Genomic DNA, 5,484 nt, shown 5'->3' with positions numbered 1-5,484 from the left:
CTGTTCAGGATGGTTTGTTTTTGTTGAAAGATGTTTGAGTGTATGGAAGCCTGCCACTTGTTCTTGCTGCTTCTGTATATAGATTTATAGCTTTGAAAAGCTAACAGCTTTAATACACTTCTTCTCAAGTCTTTAACATGATCTAGCCATAAAGAAGGTACATTGTGGATTGCACTGACTCACAGTACATCAGTACGACTGTATAGGTAAAAGCCATTAGAGTCTGTCTACAATGACAAGTCCGAGATTAAAGTTGTGTGCATTTTTTCACCGGAATCAAATAAGGTGGAGTGCTTTTCTTGAAATCTTTGACCTGTCTATCTGTCTGTAAGAGGGCCTTTTTAAAAACAATTTCCATTAAGAGACATAAGGGCACTTGTCCATTGTCCTTTCATTCTTCGTTTCATTTGAAGGGGAAAAAAAGGTTTTATTTAATGTATTTTTTCATTCTTTGCCCCCCAAGCCCCATTACAAATTTATAAAAGAAACATTATCTTGAATCATTTAATTCGGGGCAATTAAATTTTGAAATTCCACATTCATTATTCATGGGCTTCAAGATAAAACCCCTTTAATCCTTGAATAGATTATTATAATGGGCGATAGTGTGGGCAGTGGTAAACTCGGGCAGCCCTGCACATGTCCGGTATTGTTAGTATTCCTCTTGTCAGGGCTGAGAGCAGAAGTGCACGGAGCTCCCTTTGGCCTGGGACCATGCCACCAAAGTAATTCTGCCTATGAATAATATACAGCGCTTCTATTAATATAGAATGCCATCAGGTCCAGGGCGGAGGGCCCATTGTCATGCAAGTATTTACCAATATGTGTGCCATACTCGAGAGAGGGAGGGCTTTGTTCCAAAGTTGCGTGGTCACATTTACATGCACGTTAAGTGGTAGCGGCCTGACTGGTACTGTTGACATGAATATATAACTTTTTTTTTATGTTGCACATTTAAAAATAAATGTTCCAGAAAGGTTTTTACAGCCTGATGACATGGGAAAAACCATTGTTTTCAGAAAACCATCTACAATGCGGTTAGACTATTAATGAAAGTTATTTCTAGGATTCTTTTGACATCAGCGCTCGAAGTGAACACCTTCAAGAACGGATAAAGTTCTCCAGGATAATTTGAGATGGTCCAAAGTGCAGCTTTAGTGGAAGCAAAAACATCTGTAAACAGTCACATGATCAATTTCACATTGACTTTGATTAGTGATGTAGCAATAGAGCTGAATATTGCTTTATTTTATGACATTTTTGCTCCTGAACCATATTTTCAGGTATAAATAATAAAACGGCATCATAGTTTTGGAGAACACTGGTGCTTCAAAGAACCTAGGAGAGCTTAATTTCTCTGCTGTTTTTTAAAGAACCAATAATGTAACTTAAAAACCTCCAGAATTTGCATATAGCAACTTGAAATCCCAAATGTTTGTCATAAGGTTATTTAGAGGTTATTTCGCCCTGTTTTTACACCTGGGGCACTTTCAATGCCCAAACCGGTGCAACATTTTGCTATGGTTTCCGGTTGAACATCATGTTTCCTGGAAACAGTGTGCAACTGGTTTGAGATACGTTTTCTCTCGTTTGACGGGCGTGTCAAATATGTCAGCCCAATCAGCAGCAACATTTATATAAACCATGCAATGTTAAAGGGTTACTTCACCGCTTTTTCATATTAAACTATGTTATTCCCTTAACTAAAACGAGTTGATACATACCTCTCTCGTCTCAGTGCGTGCACTTAATCTCTCTGACGCGCGGTGATGATCTGATAGCATTTAACTTAGCCCACTAAGCCCAGTTCATTCACTATGGTACCAAACAGAGATCAAGTTAGAAGTACCAAACACCTCCATCTTTTCCCTATTTAAATACAGTTACACGAATAGTTGAACGATCAAGTATGGTGAACAAAATAAAATGTGGTACTTCTCTAATCGGATTAAAAAGGAGAACTATAATGTATGGCGGAATAGCACTTCTGAGAGTACTTCGGCTCGGCGCAGTAAAAAGTCCCGGCCGAAACATCTTTCCTTACACCTCCCCCTCACTCTCTCATTTCTGTCAATAGGGAGATGTGAGGGAAGATGTTTCGGTCGGTTACAAAAACACCTAAACGATTATTAGGAACACCTGTTCAATTTCTCATTAATGCAATTATCTAATCAACCAATCACATGGCAGTTGCTTCAATGGATTTAGGGGTGTGGTGCTGGTCAAGACATCCTCCTGAACTCCAAACTGAATGTCAGAATGGGAAAGAAAGCTGATTTAAGCATTTTGAGCATGGCATGGTTGTTGGTGCCAGACGGGCCGGTCTGAGTATTTCACAATCTGCTCAGTTACTGGGATTTTCACGCACAACCATTTCTAGGGTTTACAAAGAATGGTGTGAAAAGTAAGAACATCCAGTAGGTGCAGTCCTGTTGGCGAAAATGCCTTGTTGATGCTAGAGGTCAGAGGAGAATGGGCCGACTGATTCTGAACACTCCATACAATCGAGGTATGCAGCAAAGCATTTGTGAAGACAACACAACACGCACAACCTTGAGGCGGATGGGCTACAACAGCAGAAGACCCCACCGGGTACCACTCATCTCCACTACAAAGAGGAAAAAGAGGCTACAATTTGTCACCAAATTTGGACAGCTGAAGACTGGAAAAATGTTGCCTGGTTTGATTAGTCTCGATTTCTGTTGAGACATTTAGATGGTAGAGTCAGAATTTGGGATAAACAGAGAACATGGATCCATCATGCCTTGTTACCACTGTGCAGGCTGGTGGTGGTGGTGTAAGGGTGTGGGGAATGTTTTCTTGGCACATGTTAGGCCCCTTAGTGTCAATTGGGCATTGTTTAAATGTCATTGCCTACCTGAGCATTGGTTCTGACCGTATCCATCTCTTTGTTCGATCACAATAATTAGGAACCACAGTTTCCACAAATCCCTCCACTAGATTGGGGTGTTCTCTTTAATCAAATATGTTTGAACTGCCACAAAAGACCTACTCTCTGCCTACTGACTTAATGCGTAAACATGGGAAGCTCGCTAGCCAGATGGGATTTAAACTGCCGGCTGAGGAACCAAGTTTGGTTTGAAGATGAAAAATGTACCATTCTCTCACCATTCCTGATTTCTAACACACACTCGCTTTCTTTGACAGTCTAGTGGCTATCAGAGAAGAAATGAAAGAAATGAATTCTGTTATACCCCTCAGCAGTTAATGCACATTGAGAAAGTTGTCTCATGAAAGCTTTCTGCATGTAGTGAGATATGACTCTTTAGCTATTCAGGTCTTCTAATGCTAAACCTGCGTCTGTGGTCTCGTTGCTTGTTCAACTAGCGTGTTTCTTGAGAAGAGCAGCTCTACCGTTAGTTCATGCACCGCCTGCCTTGAATTGAGGATTGGTTGCCTACCTTGTACTTCTCTACCCGTGGGAAGATCCACTTATTTGTATTTTAAGTGTTAAGCTGCTTCTGCAAACAGTTTAGGTACGAGACGTTAGGTGGTGGGAAATGGTCTCCAGTTGAGGCGAAGGCTACGCAGGTGAGAGAAAGCAATTTTGTTCTTGTATGAGAATACTTCAGTCTACATGATTTCCGGTCTGTGGTTTCTCATCTCAGGCTTAGTAAAGGCTCATGGCTGGAAAGTGTTAACGGTCATATATATAAAGTGCCCTTGAACAATCACTGAGAAACTGTCTTGTGTTCTCCCACCCTTTAAAGTGGTCACTGTTATTTTTTCTCTTTGTCCTCTGAAGTAAAGTGTACTTTCATGTAGTAGCTGCAGCTTCTTCTGACCACAGAACCTATTGCATGTTAAGCAAGTAAATTATATTAGGGCAGTGTTTACATTTTCATTTCTAATTTTTGTAGATGCAAGCAGCTCAATTTAAATGGCTAATGTCTCTCGCCTCCCAGAATAACAGATACTTGCTTTGAGGCTCAACCGTAGAAGAGCTCTGTTTTTTAAGAGTACGGACTTGTTACCCTTATCTCTAATGTCCTGTAATGGGTTTTATCAAAAAAACTGTACTCGTTGTTAATTTGTCTTCTGAGAAACATCTAAGTATCTTCTGTTGTTTCAGAAGGACAGTACTACATTTTTCTATATATTTAAACTAAATAAAAAATTGGACATCTTCATCCTGTTCAAAATTTTTCACTCCTTAATGCATCGTGTTTCCTTCTGGAGCATCAGTGAATGTTTGAACCTTTTTTTTTTAATAGTTGTGTTTGAGTTGCTCAATTGTTCTCAGTGTGAAAAGATGGATCTTAAAATTATAGTCACTGCTGGATAGGTTTCAAATATGCAAAAGATGCTGGAAACCTGAAGAATGCATATTAATTTATTAACTTTTTTGTGTCGTCGCAGACAAACCTTCCATCAAATTCTCCTCACAAAAACATATCTCATCTCTGATTAGAATAATCCCTACCTTCCAGCAACCGGTCACTCACATGAGATCGCAACAATTAGCAAACCACTATGAGCCAATAAATTCCTGATGGACAATTCCTGGTCCCCACCAGTTTTTCTTGCTCAGGAAGCTGTTTCCCTCAAATAAACGTCACAATAGGGAAGAAAAGATGACTTCAGTTTCATGCTGACTTTTTTATTTTATTTTTATTACAATAAAACGTTGAAGCTGAAGTATTATTTCTTCATCACTAGAGCCACCAAGTGAAATTGTAACTCTTTTCAAATAAGCAAAAACAAATAGTCTGCATTGGTCTGATTTATATTCCCACACTCAGACCAGTGGAATCATTGCTGCTTTGCTCAAACTTCTTCCTAGTTGGCTTTGCAAATTGGTGAGATGGGATACTAAATCTCCTTTAACATTAGTGTTTGCTTGATAAAGAGGGGAAAATATATACCAAAAAACTTGAATGTCTAAGATGACTGCCAGAGCGCACTTTTCTTTGACCAAGTGTGACCTTAAAACAGATGTGGCGCTCATAATGGAAGTAGCTATTCATAATTGACGAGGCAGGACTAAAGGTCTGGGGATGAGCCATCAGGCTTGGCCTGGCATGACTGGTCCACACCACTTTCAACCCCAGCTCTTTAAGGAACTGACATGTGGAAGGAGGAGTGGTTGAGTCCATGAAGAGAAGTGTGAAGAACATTTGGTGGTGGTATGTATTTTTATTTTTTTTAGTAGTAGTTTGGATGCTTCCTTATGCTGTAGCTCTGAATATGCTGTTTAAGATTTTAATGGCTGAACTGATACCGGTATTACTGTCTTTTGCTCCGAGTTAACATATGCAATGGTACCCTGTGGTCACACTGAAACTCGGCTATGAGTTGAGTTATGAGCCAGCGCCTGGTTCACCATCTGTTAGGTCTGCTTTAAATCAAACTTTTAAAAGCACTTGTTTGTGAAATGCTTGGGTAAATATTTGCTAGACCAAAAACAGCTAATTAAAAGTCTTTCCTTTTTGCCATCACATGGACAAACACACGCATGCAGCT

The sequence above is a fragment of the Pseudorasbora parva genome, chromosome 10 (genome assembly GCF_024679245.1).
Source record: "Pseudorasbora parva isolate DD20220531a chromosome 10, ASM2467924v1, whole genome shotgun sequence".
Lineage (NCBI taxonomy): Eukaryota > Metazoa > Chordata > Actinopteri > Cypriniformes > Gobionidae > Pseudorasbora > Pseudorasbora parva.
This window is presented reverse-complemented; position numbering follows the sequence as displayed.